This window comes from Sebastes fasciatus, chromosome 24 (assembly GCF_043250625.1).
Source record: "Sebastes fasciatus isolate fSebFas1 chromosome 24, fSebFas1.pri, whole genome shotgun sequence".
Taxonomy (NCBI): Eukaryota; Metazoa; Chordata; class Actinopteri; order Perciformes; family Sebastidae; genus Sebastes; species Sebastes fasciatus.
In genome coordinates this window covers 11,897,134-11,921,301 of record NC_133818.1, presented here as the reverse complement: position 1 = coordinate 11,921,301, position 24,168 = coordinate 11,897,134, and the positions used below count along the sequence as shown (strand labels likewise).

At 39.5% G+C, this 24,168-nt stretch overlaps 1 long non-coding RNA gene across 1 annotated transcript in view; it reads right to left on the bottom strand.

Annotated features, from left to right (window-relative positions):
* Positions 1-24,168, bottom strand: part of LOC141762841 (uncharacterized) — a 78,021-nt gene that overhangs the window by 16,147 nt on the left and 37,706 nt on the right. The window lies entirely within an intron of this gene.

The following is a 24,168-nucleotide window of genomic DNA, read 5'->3' as shown; positions in this document are numbered from 1 at the left end:
GTTGAAATGGAGCAAATGTGATTAAAAAAAGTTATTTGTATAAATTAAAACATTTTGTAATCTGAAAGAAATCATGTGCCTCTGGTGTCCTCCGGTGCTCTTAACGGCATCTGCAAGATTTCACAGACCAGAGGAAAACCAATCGCAGCCGTGCTGGAGTCTGCCACATCTGTGCAGCTGTCAATCACTCGCAAACTCCGATCAATCGGTCAAACTAGGCAGCGCTGATCAAATATGAATCAATATTCTGTTACTGTAATGCCTATTTCTAACCTAAAATGTTTCCAGAAACTTCTTGTAGTGTACTGTTTAGCTGTAAAATGAGAAAGTTTGTGACCATGCAGCCATGTTGAGGAAATACCAAGCACCGCCCACCAGCCGGAGCACAGCCAATAGGAACGCTCTCTCAATGAAATGACCTGTGATTGTCAGTCTCCCGTCACGGGCTACATTTTCTAAAGCCTGAAAACAGAGCCATGAGGAGGTGCAGAAGTCTAGTTTTCTCTCAGAACACTCGAATAACAATATGCTGAAAGGTTATTATGGATTTTTTGCCCAATGATGCCAAAAATATACTGCCTACTGCAGCTTTAATGTGCCTTTATTTATTAGTCACTTGTAATTTATGTTAGCCAACTCCAAGCCTGAAACTTATTTCAGTAAATTAAATCTACTGGAGCTTTTTGTGGCTTTGTCTCAGTTTTGGCCTAGACTACAGCACTGTCTGGTTCCCTCTCTGCTGCGGCCCTGAGCTCTGTCATTACAAGTCTATCGGAGTTTTAAATCTCTTTATTTTCATGACAGTAGTCTCAGACAGCTAGTCCAGACCCCAGACTTCTCTTCTTCTGTTTTAGCCTTCAGGACACGTCACAGATGCTCATCTCAAAGACAAACAAAAGAAAGTTGCAGGGATAAAGAAAAAGCATAAAAAGGCAGATATATCACCTTTCATTAAGTGTTTACTAGGGCTGGCAATCGCTTAAAATAGCTAATCGCGATTAATCACAAATTAATCGCACACTTTTTATCTGTTCAAAATGTACCTTAAAGGGAGATTTGTCAAGTATTTAATACTCTTATCAACATGGGAGTGGACAAATATGCTGCTTTATGCAAATATATATATATATTTATTATTGGAAATCAATTAACAACACAAAACAATGACAGATATTGTCCAGAAACCCTCACAGGTACTGCATTTAGCATAAAAAATATGCTCAAATCATAACATGGCAAACTGCAGCCCAACAGGCAACAACAGCTGTCAGTGTGTCAGTGTGCTGACTTGACTATGACTTGCCCCAAACTGCATGTGATTATCATAAAGTGGGCATGTCTGTAAAGGGGAGACTCGTGGGTACCCATAGAACCCATTTTCATTCACATATCTTGAGGTCTGAGGTCAGAGGTCAAGGGACCCCTTTGAAAATGGCCATGACAGTTTTTCCTCGCCAAAATTAAGCACAACCTTGTAGCGTTATTTAGCCTCCTTCACTACAAACTAGTATGACATGGTTGGTACCGATGGATTCTTTAGGTTTTCTAGTGTCAGAGGATGCCAGTATCTTCACTCTTGGTTTAAAACCCGCTACAACCTCGGAAAGATTGATTGTGTTAATGTGTGAAAATAAATTAAATTAAATTAAAACAAATTTGCGTTGACACGTTAACTTTGACAGCCCTAGTATTTATCGCTGAATGGACTTGGACTTATATATGGACTTGGACTTATATAGCGCTTTTCTAGTCTTCCGACCACTCAAAGCGCTTTACACTACATGTCAGTATTCACCCATTCACACACACATTCATACACTGATGGCAGAGGCTACTAAGGTGCCAACTTTGCCCATCAGGATTTAATCTAAATACTCATTCACACACCGATGGCTATGCCTCCGGGAGCAATTTTGGGGTTAAGTGTCTTGCTCAAGGACACATCGACATGTGACCCGGAGCAGCCGGGGATCGAACCACCGACCTTCCGATTGGTGGACAACCTGCTCTACCCTCTGAGCCACAGCCGCCCTGCTGAAGATTGACAAGTCACACTCCCGTTCACAAACTAGCTTCAAGTGCCTTTCTGATTGGCCAGGGAGCTTTGAACTGAGCCATTACACCAAAGTCAACTGTACTTGTCACAATGGATCGTAAATTAAACAGCAGTCAAATGTGACCGACAACCTGCACACGGACTGGATATCCATTACACCCGAGTCCTCGGTAAAATAAAAAAAAAACTTGATCAAACATATTTCTGCTTGAAGGAGGACTTTAACAGACTTCTTCTTCTCTATCTCAGCGACCTTGGCGAGGTGCAGATGTACATAATGGGAGCCAGACTCATGACGCCTCTCACTGCCTCACTTCTTTCTCGCATGCAGGCGCCCTCTCCTCTCATACCTCTAATTTGTGCTACCTCTCTTTTTCTACTACCAACACACACACACACACACACACACACATACATACATACATACACACCCACGCACACAAAAGGCTTCATTCATAACCTCCCTATCTGCTTCTTCTCCCCCGCTGTCTTGCTCCCCCCCCCATCTCTACCTCCATCCTCTCGTCTCACCCAAGGTCTCTCAGAATAATAGCAAATAGCAGATTAGCATTCGCCTCCCGACGATGTGGTGTGACTCAGTACACACTCACACAAAACACACACACACACAGGCTGCTGCAAGGCCACTTTCCTAGACCTCACAGAGTTGATTAAGGTGAAGCAATTATTACTGTGGAGCTGTCAAACACTTGTGTGACCATCTGTAGCACACAAACACCTACGCAAACATTATGGAGCGTGCAACGCACACCGTGTCGACTAATGATTACGGAGATGTACAGATGGATGTGTTGCATTTAGTAGTCGGAGTACAGATGAAACTAGGGGTCCTTAGTTAGAATCACAAACAATATATGAGTTATGTCTAACTAATAATAATCTAATCTGTCTCAGAGTTCATCCCGTATTTACACGTGCTATTAATCCAATCACTCACTTTGCAGTCACATGCCTAAAATTATGTTTTTAAGTTGCCTCAACCTAACTAAGTGCTTTTGTAGTGTAATATTCACGCCTCAGCGAGGCAAAACGCAACACTGACATGCTATCCTCCGGTGCGCTTTGGCGTGATATCGGGTCGGCTCATCACCAAACCAGAGGTAAAAATCACACATACCAACTACATGCTACAGACTAACTTATCCCAGTCTGGTAGTCAGTGGACAGGGTGTGTTATACTTGTTGACTCACTTTGCGTTTGTGTGACAGTTTCACATGCTTTCTCAAGAGCTAATTACGTTAAACGGTTGGCGTGGGTCACTTTGTGCCACTGTATAAAACCACTGAGAGGTCGAAACCTACGGGGACACCAAACAGGTTCAATACAATAGGCAGTCCCTCCAGGATGTCGCGATCGTAACAATTAACGCAAATTCAACCAATCCCTGTGAATTTTGCGTGAATTTTGCCCAATCACCGCAACTTTTTCCGCAAAATTTGACCAATCACAGCAGTCGCCTGCGCTCACGTCACCAAACTCACTTCCTTCTTCTTTCTGGTTGATGCAGAGTCAGATATGTCAGACGAAAATGACTGCTATAGACCGTACGAGGTAGTTCCCCGATGTTCTGCACCAGAGCGGAGGTAAACGGTGCAGCTCAAAGTCACTTTTCTACCGCAAAACACACATGGAGAATGTCTGAAAAGCGTGGACAACAGATGAGACAAATCACTATGTTGCATCCAGATCTATTGCAAGAGCTGAAAGAATAAAGTGGAGTAACTTACATAAAAAAAAAATGCAATTTGCAATTTTCACTTGCATTATTGCAAAAAATACGCCTTAAAACATTGCAACATGCATTGCATTCCTTTTTTAGAAAAGCTGCCGTGAAATAAGACATTTTAAGCCACAACAATCCACAAAAAAATCATTTCACCAACATGTGTCAAGAGATCCTACCTCCTGACAAGTGTTTGATTGACATTATCATCACTCAATAGGAATGGATCAATACCACGCTATGGGAAGCACCAACAAGAACTGATCTTATGAGACGTTTTTCATCAGATTCAAAGCAAGTCAATGTAAAAGTTTGTCAATTAAATGTAACGACTGTTCTCAACCTGCGGCTCGGTGGAGAGTTTCAGTGCCCTGTGATGGCCTGCACGCTATTTCACAAGTCATTGAACGCCTCCCACAGCTTGTTTGACCTCCTGCCTCCTCCGCTCCGCTCTCCACAGCATTCCTTTTAATATCTCACAGATCATTTCACTTATTAAAGAGGAAAGTAAATCAATAGGATGTCAATGCCCGTGTGTGTGTGTGTGTCAACATAAAGAACTGATGGTATTAAAACACACACACACACACTCATATGAGATCTCAGAGCGCTGTGTGGGAGCGACTAAGAGGCCGAGAGAAGGCGATGGTTATCAGCCGCTGTAGGAAATTAAAGGGATGGTCCAGCGCTAATATGCAGATATGCAGATTGGTGATAGAGACGCACACACACACACCTAGATGCAGGTACACATAGTGTGTGTATCAGTGTGTTACAGCGAGGGGATGAGAAGGTTGATTAATCTCTGTGACATGAATACCAAATCAGGCTAAAAGGTGTGTGAGTGAACGCAATGATTGAGGCTGTGATGATGATAGGTGTGTGTGTGTGTGTGAGACAAACAATACCAGACCAATAAGAATGTAGCAGTAAAACTGATCATGTGTGTTTTATTACTTGTGAATTCAACTTTTCATTTGTAACAGAAAGTGATATTTCTTACTGTGTTTCAAAAGTTAAGTTGTCTTGCTTTAAAGTAATACTCTAAGGTGCTTTGAACTGAAGACAAATTAATGTACAGTCATGTAAAAGTTGCTTTAGAGGCAATATCAGAAAGGACATAACTAGTATTTCTCTATTTTTCTGAATAACCTTTATAATGTGTATTGTTCTTTGATACGATACCGTGCCTAAATGTTTCGATACCACGGCAAAACCCCTAAACATCAGGAAATAGATTTATGGAATACTTTAATACGTGATCTTTGGTGTATTATGTGTTTGCCGAATAACAGGAGATGCTTGGACAGATTCAGAAAAGACGGTGAATGTAATGTTATCGGTACATTTGATCGGTAATTAGAGCCGCGCTGTTATTTCCTTGTGTTTTTTAAGGGAGTTCTGCTGATACAGACACCAGCTCAAAGTGGGACTGTGGTTCATGACCTGCTTTAATCCTCTTTTCAACTTCATTTATTGACTCCATTCTTCTGGTTATCGTTACAGTTTATTTTTTGACTGCTTGCACCACCAGCAGCAAAGTTATAACTGCCTACTACCATGGGATCCCCATCCTAATGGCATCCTCTAAAGCAGAGCGCTGCACACACACACGGCCCTGTGGTCGAACATCAACGCAACTGTCACTGTCATTCAAGTACTAGTATCGGTATAAGTGCAACACTAATCGGGCATCATCGTTCCTTGTGCTTACGTACACAATTTGAATCCTGAACACCCCTCTGGACGGAGACTTAAAGGACAAAAAGACAGATTTAATAGTGAGAAATGATTTTATCTCTCATGCCATCAAACTGTTAGATGCTCATGATGAGTCAGCTGATGATTAGTCTGTCCCATAACCACTAGTGGGTGGTATGATGATAAGATTAACTTTACATCATGTGTTAATAATATTATCTCCAACACTTGAAAACAATATTTGCACATTTCTATATAATAATAACTCAGTATTTGGTCAGTGAGATAAATTATTCGGTCTCTAAACTCTCCATAACTCTGTGTGAGTGAACTTAGATATGTTTTCCAAAAACATTTTTAGAGGTGTGTGTGTGTACGTAGTCCAACACAAACAGAGAATACCATGTGCTCCATCGTGTGCACCACTTCTCCTCGCTAAGCCTCACATTATACACACTCTGTGTGCAGCAGCAAAACACACACAGCGCTGACGGAAAGAATCTCAGCCGTGAGGTTTGATGAACATCCAGCGTCCGACATGTTTGCTTTTAAACTACTACCAAAATTGTAAAGGTAGTCACTGCACCTCTGGGCTTCTTTTTGTTTTGATTTCTATAACGTCTGACCTGAGGCCTTTTCATAGTGAGGTTAATCAAGACAAACAATACAGTCAAGATATTTCTAAAAACAAAAATTCTCTAAAACTGAAAAATACTGAAATATGTTTTCAATATTTTATTAGCTGCTTACAGGCAAAAATACTGTTAATTCAGTGGTTCCCAATTTAGTGCTCATGCAAGACAATAAGACAGGAATAATATAATAAAACTATATTCTGCTGCACAGAATTCAAAGTTTTATTTTTCTTGTGAAATAGTTTCATCTCCTCAGGCTTCGAAAAATGATTCAGAGTCAGTCTGAGAAAAGAAAATCACTCAACTGAACTACTTGTAACCCACAGATATGCAATTATTGATGAGGGACCACATGTAGTGGGTTCTAATGAAGGGGTTACGAGTAGATAACCTTTGACCTTTCAGTGAGATTTGTCCCTTCTGGGTATCCATAGCTCTACTTCTGGAGTGATCTCAACATTGTTGCTGTATTATTAAAACGATGTTTGAACGCGGCTACAAGACCTTTACTGACAGCAGAGAACATAAAACTGACAAGTATGCAAACGGTGCCTAACAAAGACATTTCAAATGTCAAATATATAAGGAAGGATCGGCAAACTTACACACACACAAAAAGGAAAATGAAAGCCCAACTTGACACGGCTTTTCTTTACCATGCGAGACTCCATATGTTTCTTTAAAACAACTCCGAAAAGCTGAAAGCGTTGCAGCAACGTGAGCGACACATTTAGACAGAGAGAGACAAAGAGAGAGAAAGTGATTCAGAAGGGAGCGGCGATAAGGAGAGTTGAAAAGAAAAGCGAGTCCGGGGCCACGATGTTGTTATTACAGATTGATATACTCTTCAGGTCCCTCTTATTCAAACGGCTCACCTCTCAAAATCAGATGCTCGGCGCTCTTTTGATGACTACTTTGAGCTAAATGCGTGTTATTACAGGTATTACATGAAATTGCCCGTGTTAGGTGAAGGGGATTACGGTGCTTTTGGGTCAATACTTCCTCTGAGCTGTTTGGCTGCTGGAGCTGAGGAGCGATTAGGCTTTTGTCTGTCAATCCGACTTCATAGAGGCGGTTATCACACACACACACACACACGTGCAGATACACCTAACCACCACCTACTGTCACACACACTGCAGTGATTATGGCTGTAGGTATATCGGGCCCATTCAGCATGAGAGGTGTCAGATCTAGTGGTGTGCTGAGCTGAAATGATGACAATGATGGATAGGTTGAAATGTCAAAAAGACTCTATAGGTATTCAGAAATTTAACAGTTCAGTAGTTTTTTTTAGAGAAAATGATATATTAGCATTATACACCTTTGTTTCTTTTAATCATTTAATTATTTTATTGCATCGTCAAAATTTCAGAAGGCTCATAACACTGTTAAATAGAGTTTTTGCAGGATTTTTGTAGCCAGTTTACTGAATGTGCAAGCTGCTCTTTTTCCCCTCTTACGAGATCATTTTGAGATCTGGTAGCAGCACTTAAGGCCCTGCACTCCCTCAGAGGTGATACATGCTTTTAACCGGCGAGCCATTACCTCATTAATTTTGAGATGTTAGTGTAATTATTGTAAAAAGAACAAGATCACTCTTTTTGCAATTTACATTTCATGTCTGTGGGTTGAATTGGCTGTTAATGGGTCTCTGGGGGTTTAATCTAAAAAAGGCCCCAACATGCATATAATATAATTTGTTAGCTGTACTGTATGTTTAGCAGTTCTGCTTGATGTTTACAACTGCGTAGCATTATATTACAACAACTAGGTGACTTTGGTGTTCCTTTATCAGACATTTAATCTGGCGAACATATCAGTGAATAAACAAATCATGACGTTAGCCTGAAGACTTGGCTTTAAATATTGATTTGGGTTTAATATATGAATTAGGGATGTCAAAGTAGGGCTGTAAATTCGTTTTAACGCCACTATTTTTTTTAATGCATTAATGCATCCTGTGATTTTTAGGTTGTAGCGGGCTCAGTTTTAAAGCTAGAGTGAAGATACTGGCGTCATATGGAACTAGGAAACCTAATAAATCCTTTGGTACCAACTGTGTTATACTAGCTTGTTGTTGCAAAGGAGGTTAAATAACGCTCCAAACTTATGCCAGGTTTTGGCGAGGAAAAACGGTCAGTCCTTTTTCAAAGGGGTCCCTTGACCTCTGACCTCAAGGTATGTGAATGTAAATGGGTTCTATGGGTACCCACGAGTCTCCCCTTTACAGACATGCCCACTTTATGATAATCACATGCAGTTTGGGGCAAGTCATAGTCAAGTCAGCACACTGACACACTGACAGCTGTTGTTGCCTGTTGGGCTGCAGTTTGTTATGTTATGATTTGAGCATATTGTTTTATGCTAAATGCAGTACCTGTGAGGGTTTCTGGACAATATTTGTCATTGTTTAGTGTTAATTGATTTTTAATAATAAATATATACATACATTTGCATAAAGCAGCATATTTATCCACTCCCATGTTGATATGAGTATTAATTACTTGACAAATCTCCCTTTAAGGTACATTTTGAACAATATACAATTAACCAGGATTAAATATTTTAATCAATTGACAGCCCTATCACTAATTAAAATGTACATGTGCTGTTTGATTTGTACCTACAGCAATTAGTAACAGAACCTTTACAATAAATATATTAACGTTTATTATCCGTTTGCAGGGACCCATCAGCATCATAATGATTATTTTCATTATCAATTCATCCGTCAATTATTTTCTCAATAAATAGATTAGTTGTTTGGTCTATAAATGTCAGATTATGAAAATGTGGATCAGTGTCCAAGATGACGTCCTCAAATGTCTCGTTTTGTCCACAACTCAAAGATATTCAGTTTACTGTCATAGAGGAGTAAAGAAACCAGAAAATATTCACATTTAACAAGCTGGAATCAGAGAACTTTGAGTTGTTTTTTTTAATTACTCAAACCGATTAATCCATTATCAAAATAGTTGGCGATTAATCTAATAGTTGACAACTAATTGATTAATAATTGCAAAGTGAAAGCCAGTGGTAGAATCTCATCATGTTTATATACAGACTTAGAGTATTGTCACAGTTTTTTGTTTTGTTTCAGTTTTTATTTCTACCTCTTTAAAGTGTCCTTGAGTCTTTTATTTTCTGATTCTTATGTGTGATTTTGCTGCTGTAACACTGCAATTTCCCTTTAGGGTAAATAAAACTCTTATCTATCTATAGGAACAAATTAATTATGAATTAACAGTATCACTGACATAATATAGAAGCTATCAGCATTGTTTATTTGTTCACAATGATTTTTCACCAAGGTATCAGGATTAATGTGATAATGAGGTATTGCTCTGTTAAAATACAACCCGAGCTTTTTATTTTTCACTTATTGGATTGATTCTATTAATGTACCTTTTGCGAGTATCTCTTGTATTAATCCAGCAGCAGCGAGAGCAGAGTGATGTTATTAGGGGCCCTAGTCAGGCTCACAGTAGGAGCTGAGCTGACTGGCTATGGTGATTTCCACTTTACTTTTGTGTGGGTTAATGAAAAAAAGAAAAAAAAAGCCCTGAAAAACCCTGAGCCTAATGGGATTTGGTGATAAGAAATTACCAGCGCCAGGTCCTTCTCTTTTGTCTCTAGCTGGGAGTTCAATGGCTGAGCCAATAAGAGAGCTCAGGGCCTCGGTTACCGTAGAGACGGGAGAACACAGGCCACAGCGTCGCCATGGTAAACAGGGGAGCTGTTTGTCAAAGTTCTTTTGACACACACACGCACACACACACACTGTACATACACACAAGTGTCGTCGGTGTCCAACGCTGCTTTTTCTCAGAAAACAATTACAATTCAAACTGAATAGTTTTGTTCAGACACTAATGCAAGTAGATAAAGAGGGAAAACTGTACGCCACGACAGGAGGGAATTCCCACAATGCTCCAGGGGCAACAGAGAGGGAAATGATACGGAGAACAGAGAAAAATGACGATTCATTACAAGAAATTGATAAATGAGCTCGTAACGAAGTCAGTTCACTTTTTAGCATTTTTTTTTTGTTTGATATAACAATCTTTTGGTTGTTATATATATATATGAGCATTTTTAGGAAAATTACATATAACAAATTAGCTATATCACCAGCAACACTGTGTATCCATATTTAGACATTAAAACACATTTCAATAAAACCAGAGATTGATTGGCAGTTTCAAGTTTTGGAAAAATGTTCAATACACATGTATTAATTATATTTAAGTAGCGTTAATAACGTATTAACGCAAAATCATTTAACGACATGAATTTCTTTAATACATTACCGCAATCCATCTTACGGAAGTTGGCTCAGTTTTAAAGCTCGAGTGAAGATTCATTCATATGAAACTAGAAAAACCTAAAGAATCCATCGGTACCAATCATGTCATACTAGCTTGTAGTGAAGGAGGCTGAATAACGCTACGAAGTTGTGCTACAGTTTGGAGAGGAAAAACTGTCATGGCCATTTTCAAAGGTGTCCCTTGACCTTTGACCTCAAGATATGTGAATGAAAATGGGTTCTATGGGTACCCACGAGTCTCCCCTTTACAGACATGCCCACTTTATGATAATCACATGCAGTTTGGGGCAAGTCATAGTCAAGTCAGCACACTGACACACTGACAGCTGTTGTTGCCTGTTGGGCTGCAGTTTGCCATGTTATGATTGGAGCATATTGTTTTATGCTAAATGCAGTACCTGTGAGGGTTTCTGGACAATATTTGTCATTGTTTTGTGTTGTTAATTGATTTCCAATAATAAATATGTACATACATTTGAAAAAAAGCAGCATATTTGCCCACTCCCATGTTGATAAGAGTATTAAATACTTGACAAATCTCCCTTTATGTTACATTTTGAACAGATAAAAAACATGAAATTAATTTGCGATTAAATATTTTAATCGAATGACAGCCTTAATTTTAAACATTTATATTAAAAAATATAAAATTAACCTGCTAAAACTGACAGAACAGTAAATCACCATTAGCTGCACTGATGCACTATGATACATCCATATTTATACGCTTTTTAAATCGTATTTCAATCAAAAGGATGATCCCAAATTTCACAAGAGATTGATGATTTTTATATTTTACACTCTGAAATCTTAAAAATATTCCCGCATGTGTTTTCACTCCTACAGTGGATTTCGTCGCTGTGAGAGATTAGGCTCCGATTTCTGTGGCGGTTGCAGCCTGTGTTTTTCTTTTTAACTCGGAGGCCACGGAGCTGAGCTGAATAACACAATGACAACAATAGGAGAGAGCAAACCCGGAGCAAACGGGCGAGAGAGCAAGAGAAAGAGATAGAGAGAGAGAGAGTGAGAGAGAGAGAGAGAGAGAGAGAGAGAGAGAGAGAGAGAGAGAGAGAAAGGCTCCTTGGCTTGCCTGCTCCTGCAGTGCGTCAGCTCTATGGCGGAGTGGAAAACAAGCAAATTACAGACTACTGCCACAAACACAGTGGCCTTGTCATCTCAACCTGCCAGTAAGGATTTCCTAAATTACCAACAGTGCACTGGGAGGGCTGCCCTATAGCTTATCTGCCACTCCAGCAAAGAGACAGAGACAGCAGCGCTCTCTCCGTGAAGGTTAGACAGGACATGGAGCCAACATCAGCTTTTCTTTAAAAGGCAGACCTCATCCAGTCAGCGAGGCAGTCCGCTGTTACAGTAGATATTTCCTGAGCTCATCTGGAATATTGGTATCAGAGCTGATTAAACTGTGCTGGACAGTTACCAAGTACATATACTCAAGTATTGTACCAAAGTACAGTTTCAAGGTACTTGTACTTCACTACATTTCAGAGGGAAATATTGTTCTTTTTCTCTTTATAAGAGATACTGTACGTATCACTGTCTATCTTACATAGCCAGACTGCAGCCGAACATATTACAATCTACCATATAATCTATGGCATTGAGACTTTTGTTTTTTGGACTTTAACCTTTAAGGCAGTGCATCCTCGCAGGCAACATACATCACAATACGATCTTATTGATTCTTTGGACAACGACACAAAAGTCGGCCACGATACGATCTGATTCAAATCAGGAGCCTGCCGTTGATATGACACAATATCATATTTCATATATATATATTTAACACAATCAGTTACATTCATATCAACTCACAAAATGCAACTAAATTATGATTTGACAATTACTTTTTTTAACTGGGCTTTTACAGACATTTAAATGAAAAAACAACCTATTATTTTTAATAAAAAGTTCACTATAAAGTCCCACGTTTGTCATGTATAAGTGTAAATGTTTTTTATCAGTTAAGAATTTCAAAATAAAGACGTCAAGGAGAGACTTGTGGGTACCCAGAAAACCCATTCTTATTCACATATCTTGAGGTCAGAGGTCAAGTGATCCCTTTGAAAATGGCTGTGTCAGTGTTTTCTCGACAAAAGTTTGGAGCGTTAATTAGCCTCCTTCGTGACAACCTAGTATGACATAGTGGATACCGATGGATTCCTTTGGCTTTCTAGTTTCTAGTTTCATACGACACCAGCATCTTCACTCTAGCTTTATAACTGAGCCCACTACAACCTCCAAAAGATTGATTGCGTTAAAGAAATTAGTGGCGTTAAAACGCATTTTAGCATGGAAAACTGGCAAACTGAAAGACACTTTATGTTGGTAAAAGTGATATTGACTTTCCAAACCTCATATAATCTTCAACTTGTAAAAATCCCAACCTGAATGTCGACCGTATTCGTGAATAATGACTCTAATTTCCTGTGTCATTACGCTACGGCCTGTTGCTTTTAAACAGTAAACAACTGAGGACAGCGAAACGGACAAAAGCTTGAATTTATGTCACTGAACAATAACTATTAAAAACTGAATAATGTTACTGCTGCAGCATCAGAGAGGGTGAATGCTGGTAATTTCTCATTGTAGGAAAAATGACGAGACATGAATGGGTCTTGTAAATGTAATGATCACACACACACACACACACACACAGCGCACACACATCCCTACAGTAATGACATTTAAATGGCTCATTTGAAGATAAAAGGCCTGCTGACATCAAATGGATCCTTGTTATCATAATAGCAAACAACTAACAAGAAATGAAGCAGCATAAAAAGACATGCCTCATATTTGTCTCCGTGAATACAATAACTAAGCAAACAAATATTGTTAACAAACAGCGATCTAAACTGTCTATTCACAGCAACACATTATGCGAATGTTTGCCAATTTACGCTTCACCAATAGCTGAAGGAAATTAGCGTGCATTACAAACGGCTCGGCAGAGATTTCCAATTAATTTTCCTTAAACAAGCATGACAAAACACGGCGGTGTTATTATAAAGCCGGAATTTTTTGTCAGCAAACAGAATCCAGATTTGAATAGGAGATTTATGAAGCTTCATATTTTGTTTAGAATGTGATTCAAATGAACCAAAACACCATGAATGGCCCTTTGCAACTGTTTAATTAACACTTATGAGGCTTTTATGGGGACTTACATTCATATACTTTTTTTTTTACCCGACACTTTCTATCAATGGAGCCTCCTTAAGTTTGATTTATTTAACATTATGAGGAAGAGGACATTAAATCTCATGCAGCCACAAATGTCAAGTCCAAGACTTATTCTTATTGTGGTCCATGATTGAATAACTATATCATTGTCAATCAAAACATACCAAAAATTAGGGCTGCAACTAATGTCTCAAATGTCTTGTTTTGTCCACAACTCAAAGATATTAAGTTTACCGTCATAGAGGAGGAAAGAAAACAGAAAATATTCACATTTAAAGAAGCTGGAATCAAAGAAGTTTACCTTTTTATCTTAAAAAATGACTCAAACCGATCAAAATAGTTGGGGATTAATTTAATAGTCGACTAATCGATTAATCGTCGCAGCTCTACTACAAATAATTGATGAAAAAAAAGCTCACAAATGATACGTTAACTCTTTCAAGCCTCCCATATGCCTTCATTCTATCTTCTTTTCAAAGGTGTGGTGGTTACTTATTATTTTAATGTACAAATGGGAATTTATTCAAATTATGGGCACCACAGATTTTAAAGAAACAGATACCCGTGTTGGTAATAAATAAACTTTGTCAAGCACAAGTCAGCCACACTACTGTTACTCTGGTCTGTTTCAGTTACACTCCTCGCTGTAACGTACAGTTTAAGGTAAAGTCATCTAACTCTGCAGGGATAAGCAGGTATCAATAGTGAATGGACGGCAGTATAATACTCTACACTGACTCTGCATGTTTTCATCCATTTCTAATTAAGTGTGGCAAATTCTGTTTATATAAAGGAGACAGAAATACACGGAGACAACGCTATTGTACGTTAACTGCCAAATAAAAAAACTTAACCTTCAGCCACATTGATTTGCCCTGCAAGAAATATTAGATTTAAACTCTATGAAATGTTCTTCCAAAAGAAATCATTTGTTATGTTTAAACAACGGATACATTAGTGGTAAAGTACAAAAGGACTACCTTTGAAGAGAAGGCATTATTTGGATGAATTGAATTGGATGTGGAGTATTATTGGCTAAACGCTGACTTTGAATTGGGATATTTCTTGATGAAGTTACAGAAGTTCAACTATAGAGAAGAACGCAGATTGAGAAAGGCCTTGGAAACAACCTGAGGACAGGACGATAAAGAGAAACAGACCTGTATTATGCAATAATCCGTGCATGGATATTCCATTCATCATTATTTCAAGACCATTAAACTCCTTCGACATCAAAAGTTTCCTCACACACAAAAGAAACTTTTCATTCTCCGCTCCTTCCCAGCTTTCCTTTCATCTTCCTCATCAATCTCATCATCATCCCTTTTTTTTTATTCCCTTCTCCTCCTCGTCTTCCACCTCCTTTTCCCTCCCCTTCCACCTGCTGTCTGAGGATCTACCTGTAATAGACCAGTAATTTCCCCCTATTACAAGACAGTACATTAGTCTCTGCCTGCACTATTTACACAAGTTAGCAGTCCAACCAAGCCATTTACAGAGGATCATTACAGCATGTGGTGTCCCAATACGCTTGGGAATTCTGAGATGAAGTGATGGCTTGAATGCATTATCCTGTGTGTGTGACTGTGTGTGAGTGTGAGTGTGTGTATGTGAGATCAAGGCAAGATCTCACAATAGATCCTTTTAAAAGCCCAGCTCAGGATATATGATACTATTAAGATTTTTTGAGTACCAATTACACCACCACTACCTTAAGTGGCATTCCAGCCATTCAATTTTGATACATTATGAAGATGGCTTCATATATTATAGCGGGATCTTCTTTAAGATGTTCGGCAGCCGACGGCGAGGCCTCAAAGTGCTGCAGGCAATTTGACAAAATTATCAATCCTCCTGCATTTGGCTGCTGCCCCTTTTTCTGGGAGTGATATCATCTTAAATGAGTGCATTCCCTCTTCCCACCTGACACTATCTTAACACCATTTACTGGTAACAAGGTAATATCCAGCTATCTACTGTAATACGATATGGGACGACATCTGCACGACATGGTGTCCCGAGGAGGTGAAGTGCTGGTCTGGTACATATCCAGACTTTAACATGTCAACTTTCCTGTTTATAGTTTATAGTATACTCCGACTCCGACCTTCAGGGAAATAAAATAAAGCGTCTTTAACAGTAAACTGTCAGATTAGAGAAACATTGTTCACATGTCATGCAGCCTTTTCAAGGCAACCAAAGAAACCAAAACTAGTGCTTGCCGTCACCCGTCAGTTAGGAAATAATGGTTTACAACACAGAAAGGGAAACTCTACTTCCAGATGAATAGTTACTTAAAACACAGCTTTTCTTTTGTCATCGAATGACACGCAAAAATCACAGTATTTCAACCACATCTCAGTCTTCTCTGGAAAATGGTATGAAAAAGTGAGTGGACTCTGTTTCTTACTGTCAGGCTTTTATTTCTGTAGTTTTGATTATTTGTATCAAGCTTGTGTGTTTCCTGCAAATCTAGGAGGCATAACATTTTCTACAAAAGTTTTTAACAACGCAAATAAGTTCTAACATGAACAATTGTTTTTAGGACATAGTGCGAGTGAGTAAAGTTCCTAATTAATTATATAAATCAAAACTCACTTTTCAGAGAAAATCTACCAGAAATGTGCATTAACAGCAGTTATGAATTAATAATATAAGCGAAAAAAGGGCGGTGACTAGGGCTGTGTTTTAGCAATAATCTGGCGATACGATATGTATCATGATACAGGGGTTACGATTCAATATATCGCGATATATTGCATTTCTGTAAGCAAGGCGATATATTGCGATTATTTAAATCCAATTTTAGGAAAACTGTCATAGTATAAAGAACACACCGCCATATACATAATACCGTCATAGCACTATTTTGAGAGGACACATACACAGAGGGCGCATATATTTGCAAATTAAATAAAGTTTTAACTGAGTTCATCTTTGCATTTAAACTACCAATTAAAAATATCAGAGTTTTTGAGATACAGTATCACAAAACATAATATCGCGATATTCAATATTATCTTACACCCCTAGTGGGGACCATTTCGACCATTTTTATTAAAGGATAGTGAAGATTGGAAATTTTTTTTATCATTCTGACAAACGTTGCAGGTTTTAGTTGATTCTCGTGTGGCTGTAATTCAAATCTTCTACGCAATCTTGTCACACTGTAAGTACACGCTCTGCGATCATGTGTGTGCGCATTAGTTCATGTGTCTGAATCTCTGATGGTAAATGTCCTCCTCCTGTAATAATGACTTCTCTGAGGGCTTCCCTGTCTTAAAGGGATGGGATAAACCCAACACACACACACGCACACACACACACACAGTGTCTCACACACTGAATGGTCTCCCATGGCAGTATCAGTAGGACATTGTCAGGCCAAACAAAAGGCCTTATCTTCCTTTCTCCTTTCAGTCTGGGTGATTGGCCGAGAGAAATGAGGAGAAAAGGCCATGTCCTCACCCGAGGCACCACAAATGTCAGCCACCTTCCTATCTCCATACAGCCTGTGTGTGTGTGCGCGTGTGTGCGTGTGCATGATGGGAGATCTACAACATTTATCTGTCTGACAAGGCTGCAGAGGCCAGGGAAATATTCCTGTCAGAATCATGAAATATGGGGGCCTACACACACAGTACAAGGTCTCCGCTGTTTGAAAAAGTTGTAGAATAAACTGGAGGTTTTCTTTAACGCTTCTTCTTCATGACAAAAACTATACAGCTACTTATTAGCAGCCTTGATGCAGGACCGTCAACGCTGTCTCGAGTGCAACAACTCCGGTGTTCTCCCATTTAAAACATCCCAGCAACAAGTGGTTTCACATCGATGTGTGCCGCATGCACAGTAACAAAAACACGTCTTGCACAAATGGAGTAAAAATCCATTATCCTGAATAGAGGCCAAATTGAAAATGAGGCACAATTTATTCCCTGCGTCAGTCCTGCAGTTCTGAACAAAAAGAGAAAAAATAAGATTTTTTTTTCTGAATATATCTCCAAATAGGTCACCATTTCTGGGGCATGAACAGAAAATACAAATATATATTTGATTTTGAATGCAAGTTTAAATTATATTCCTCTATTCAGTGGTGGAGGAAACTTTGATATGAATGCATATTAGAGATTTAGGCCCACATCTTGAAGTCTCTGGGCTTGTTGTAGCTCTTCAGAAACCACCTAGAATCCCTTTTGAGGTTCCTTAAACACATTTAAACTAACGACCCCACGTTCACTAAATTAAAATATCCCTCACAACTTTCTCTTCGTCCCTGTCTGCTGTCCATCACGTGACCTCTCGACCACCGGCGCTCTCTCTTCATGAGCTTTCCATCACTAATTGAAGGATCATTTTAGCCACAGGATATGGCTGAAGACACTAATCAAGACCTCGTTAAGGGTCGTTAAGGGACAATTGCCCATAATTCCTCTAATCCACTGGATATTTAATTAATTAACCAGCAATTAGAGACCAACAACTGTACAGCTGGCACGTTCAAACCAGACAGACAATTGTAGATTGGCTCTGCTGTGCCATTAATTGGTATTTGAAGTAATTTTCAATTATAAATCTGTCTGAGTGATGAGTCCTGCTGTGGCCAGGAGGACACTACTTTAAGCTCCAAGGTTTGATCAGCAGAATCACAAGCAGCCTTAAAGGAGGGCCTTTACCTTGGGTGTTGTGCACCACCTGCCCACCGTGATCAAAGTTAAAAATATACAGATTCTAAGCCGGTTCACTGCTAAAAAGCATGTCCTATCACAATATGCTGACCAGAAAGCTTAAACATTAAAGTGTCTCTGAGTTATGACCATACTGTATAATAATATTAGTCTAGTTTAAAAAATGTATTAGTTTCTCCACATTTAGATGTAGGAGTCTTAAAGATGTTTCAGACACACAGTCTCAAATTTGTCATGAAATCAAATGTTAGAGCAGAACACATCGTTTCTTACAGTTTACATTGCCTTTTTGCCAGACTAAAACTACTGATCCAACCTTTTGTTTAGCATTGCATAGTAACTAGGGCTGTCAATCTATTAAACATATCTAATCGCGATTAATTGCATATTTTTTATCTGTTCAAAATGTACCTTAAAGGAAGATTTGTCAAGTATTTAATACTCTTATCAACATGGGAGTGGTCAAATATGCTGCTTCATGTAAATGTATGTATGTATTTAATATTGGAAATCAATTAACAACACAAAGTAATGACAAATATTGTCCAGAAACCCTCACAGGTACTGCATTTAGCGTAAAAAATATGCTGAAATCATAACATGGCAAACTGCAGCCCAACAGGCAACAACAGCTGTCAGTGTGTCAGTGTGCTGACTTGACTATGACACTGCATGTGACTATACAGTGGGCATGTCTGTAAAGGGGAGACTTGTGGGTACCCATAGAACCCATTTTCATTCACATATCTTGAGGTCAGAGGTCAAGGGACCCCTTTGAAAATGGCCATGACAGTTGTTCCAGTTTTTTTTTTAGTGTTCATTATTGAATTACTTCTATAATAATCAAGGAATCAATCAAACTAAATCACAGTCATGACCAGACAACATCTGGTTTTTAATGACAGGACAAATCACCAATAGCAGCCCTCAAACACCTACTACTAAAACCATGTGACATTAATGAAATATGATCGAACAGACATAGCAAAGATTGAGAAGAGGGACACCTTGTATTTTTAATATGCGGCCTGGCTGAGCACCAGAGGGGGGGATCGGTACACCTGGGTCGCCGGCTGAAAGGACCGGCGGTAAACAATGAATAGACGAGACACCAGGGAGAGAGAGCGAGAGGCAAACAAGTCATTTGAGTGTGTTAATAATGTCTCTGCAGCAGGTGGGAAATCTATTACTGCTGTTTTCTAGACGCCTCTCAGCACAAACAATAAGAGGCCGAGAGGAGGAGGAGAAAAAAGTGTGTGAGAGGAAGACGGGGAGGGATAAAGAAAGGCTACAGAATCAATTAGTCTTGTTAGGAGGAAGTTCAGCTCTCACACACACACACACACACACACACACACACATACACCTGCCCTCCACCCCGTCCCTCCCATGCAGAGAGGGCCACCCACAAACCATACGCCATCACAAAAGAGCGAGGAAGGGGCGGCGGTTTATCTGCCCTCTTTCTCTCCGCTCCACTCTGCCTCTACCTCTCTCGCCCACTCGCTCTCTCTGCTTCTTGAAAGTACGGGCTTCATCAGCCCCCCTGTAGGGATCATTCATCCACACGGTAACACACACACACACACACAGTGGGCTGCTTTTTTCTTTAACGCTAATTAGTGCTCAGACCGCCTGCCCAATTATTACCAGCCGTGCTCTAATTAGGACTTATTTAAAGTGCTCGTCAATTAGTCTTTAACATCATTGTCTGGCTGAGGGAGCTGGACCGGTTAACACTTCCTGAACCAGAGGCAGAGCGAAGCGGTTCATCAACAGTTGGGGTCCGGCTCCTTTTTCGTGGAATATATCAGATCTACTAAAAAGCATCATGTAAAGCAGACGGCTCAACTGTAGAAAAAAATCGCCCCTCAAATTACATTTATCAAACTACACATGTTCAGATTTTCATTTTTCTTTCAGGACTTCTCGTTAAAAAAGTGGAGATTGAAAGTTCATTCTTGTTAATAGTAGCACAGACTGAGAATATTTGGTTCATGAAAAAGCGTTTAAGGTCAGTTGAATATATCCAAAACACAAAAATATGAGATCACGGCTCCTCTCTTTAATTTCTAAAGAACTTTTCTTTTTTCACAAGACAACAATGATATACAGTAGAAAGCCAGATTGAAAAAAACTGAGACAGACAGGACAGTTTGATTTGAGTGGAGGTAGGAAATCACTCAGAGACGCTGACATGTGGTCGCTCTTGATGAAGCCTTTCACTCCCAGAACTTGTCATCAGTGATGTGTCTGTTGTTTGTCTATGAATGTACAGTGTGTCTTATTCCTCGATGTCTTTTGTGTTTGACACATCCCCTGAGGGGCTGCTGGGGGAATCGTTCACTGACGGGTGTTCACTTTCCAGCTGTCTCACAGATTAATCCAATACTATTGTTCAATTATTTTTGCATTCACAGATTAATAAACTGTATTAACACCCTCCCATAGTGTCATCTTCTAAATGACAAACTCACAAAGTCTAGTTTAGTCTTTACTTATGTTTGGAAACTATTTTAAACTTGAAGGAGAGACAGAGAGAGAGAAACAGAAGACACGTGTTTATTTACTAGAAAGTTGATGCGTCTTTCGAGACTGCCGTTTAATCGATACTGCAGATAAGACAAAAATTACAGCAATAACGAGGTTACGATTGCTGTAATCCCTGACACGTGGGGTCGTAGGGAGTGCATCAGATAGTTGTAAACTCTCTCCCCTCCTCCCTCCCTCCACAGAGCAGTAATCTGTCTGTCAGTGTGTTGCCAGTGGCTCCCTGTGGGCGGCTGTCTGAGGCGGTTTTAATTAATTTCCAATCAGAGCAAAGTAAATTCATTAAGCACTCACAGCTCTGTTTGAACACACACACACACATTCACAAGCGTGTGTTTGTATGCAGCCGTGAGCATTTACATGAACCTATGAATATGATATGCACTAATAAGACTGTGTCATGTATTCAGTGGCAGTAAATAAAATAAAGATTGTGTTTCACAGGAGAAGAAAGAAGCACAACAGAATCACCTAATGTAGAAAGGCACACCATAAACTGGCTGCTAACTTTGAACAGGATGCAAAAAGGAAAAACAAAAGAGGGAATCCAAATATATAAAAACGACAATGACATATACTGTAATATTATGTGAAAGCAGAGGGGGAAATTAGCATTTATATAGAAGATAAGACTTGAGGTCTAAAGAAAACACTTTCTATAGAGGAAAGTTTTTCTTTGCTTCATATCAGGTTTGCCTGTAAATTTGTATATACTGTATAAAAAAGATTATATTCTGGTTGATACTCATTTCAAAACCTTCTACTATTCAAACAATCTACTTGCAAATTTACCTTTAATTCTTCTTATTTAAAAAAAAAAAATTGTTTAAAATTAATTTGCATATAAAAACATGTTTCCACGGTGGTCTCTAATGTTGGCTATTAAATAAAAGGTATAAAAATGCTGGAAAAAATCCATATAAAGCTCTTTGAAACTGTCTCAGTGTCTGAATTGTGCCGTATAAATAAACTTTTCTTGCCTTGTCTAAAATATCAGGATTCATCTGATGAGCATCAACAGCCACGAAGACTGTTATGGAAATTTGTTTTTATGATACCTCGTTGTATACCAAGGTACTGGTGAATAGGGATGTCACGATACCAGAAATCTAGTAGTCGATACCAATACCAGTGAATTTGAACATGACAAAAAACAGAGGCATGTAGCCTTTAAGTAATAAATAAAAAGATTTGACCCGTTTAGTTCATTTTTGGCGTATCAGCGGCATGTTATCAATCGATAGTCAGACGACGGACGCTACATACTGACCGTGAATGCATCTGGTCCGTCAGCTCAGAGTAGCAGGTGTCACACACGGGACGAGAGAGAGTTGACTGACCGAGAAATGGCAGAGGATTTGTTTTCGAAGCGAAAAGCAAACGCACCTATTTGGCAATATTTCACGTTTAATCCCAACGCTATAAGGGAACCATAACGTTAATGAGGTAATCGCCACAAGGTGGATGGAGCCGTCACAGCCAGTGTGCACGGAGCAGCGGCGCCAGGTAGATCCTCGCAGTGGAGCCCCGCAGCGTGACCGGAGAGGCCGGACACACCGCCACCCGACGGTAAAGATCAGAGTCAGCGCTCGGCACATATTGACCGTCATCTTTTCTTTTAAAATGTCCGGTGTAATCGGTAACACCTGTGTTGTCACAAGTTTATTAACCGGTGGGAAAATTTCCTCACCGTCACATCACTACCAACGACCATTTCAGGCATCGTATGGTACCTTTTGTGAATGAAAGAGTACCGTCACGTTTTTAGAATTTTGGCATCAACTTGGTACCAAAGTCTCGGTTCTCGTGACATCCCCACTGGTCAAGGGATAATTTTGCAACTTTGTCTCCCGCAAAATGACATTCCCACACAACTAAACTGCATTCTCAATTACTTTTGAAGGAAAACATTTTTTCTCAGATTACAGTCAAAGTTTTAAACAGTTGAGTTACGTGAAACAAAACAAAACAAAAAACGCGACAAAGCTACTGAGTTAGGTTTAGGAAAAAACATGATTTGGCTTAAAATGACTGTGATAGAACTGTGCATTGCTCGCTTCCGCAGACTATTTGTGATACGTCAAAGACAAACGTTATACGTGACAAAATGTGTTTCCCTCTAAACGTAATTGCAGTTTAGTTGCATGGAAACATCACTTTTGGGAAACAGGGCTGAATTTTGACAAAAAGGTCAGCAGGTCACCACAATCCTTAGCAACCACACATCGGTTTAAAGCGGTAGAAATATCTTAACTCTGTATCAAATTGTTGCACAGACCAACCGAGAGACCAATCCCAAAAACAAGCCCTAAATATCAGCTATGAGATGCTTTGGTCTAAAAATTGGTTTCACCCTTCACAACTTGAATAGCTTGAACTGAATTTTTTAACATGTGATGGGAAATCATTGTGCGAACCTGAGGGAATGTGCACACACAGACGGATGCGGAGTGTAGGTGGGAGGAGGCTGAGGAGGGAGGTTGGTTCGGTTTAAAAGGAGGATTTATCAGGTCTAATCTCTCCGCAAACCAAGCAGATCAATCTACTCTTAACACACACACACAGCATGGTATGTATATTTAGCTCAGTGACTCTCTCTCTCTTTAGCCTTGTCCTTGTCAGGAGAAGTAGAGGAAGGAGAGACAATGTTGTCAAGCGAGAGAGAAGAGAAAGGCAGGGAGTCAGAGAAGAAGAATGATTGAGGAAGCGAGCCTGGAAGAGAAAGAGAGAAGAGGAGGAGGAGGAGGAGAGTCTTCTTAGAAGGCTAAAAGGATTAGTCCTCTCATCTCTCCTGGATCACAATGTTTCCTGGGCTATGTTTGATCAGCGATTGTGTGTGTGTGTCTCTGTGTGAGTGTGTGTGTGTGTGTGAGAGATGTTTGCTCTGATATTGACGCTGCCTCATCCTGATCCTATTACACGGCAATAAACATCAGCTACCAACATGGGGATTACTGAGTGTGTGAGTGTGTGTGGAGATGTGTGCGACACTGATGGTTTTTTGGCTGGACCTTTTATCCTCCTTTACAGAGCGACAGTCTCCCTCTGTCGCTCACACACACAAACACACACACACACACACACACACACACATATATAAATATAGATATATACATCCTTTGGTTAGTATCCATGTGAGGACATGAGCAGCATGATATACTGTACCACAAAATTAAACATTTCAGGAAACGGCTAATTCTGACAAACTAAAATACATAAAAAAATCATGAGTGAGAAGTTCTTTATATCATTTATATTAATA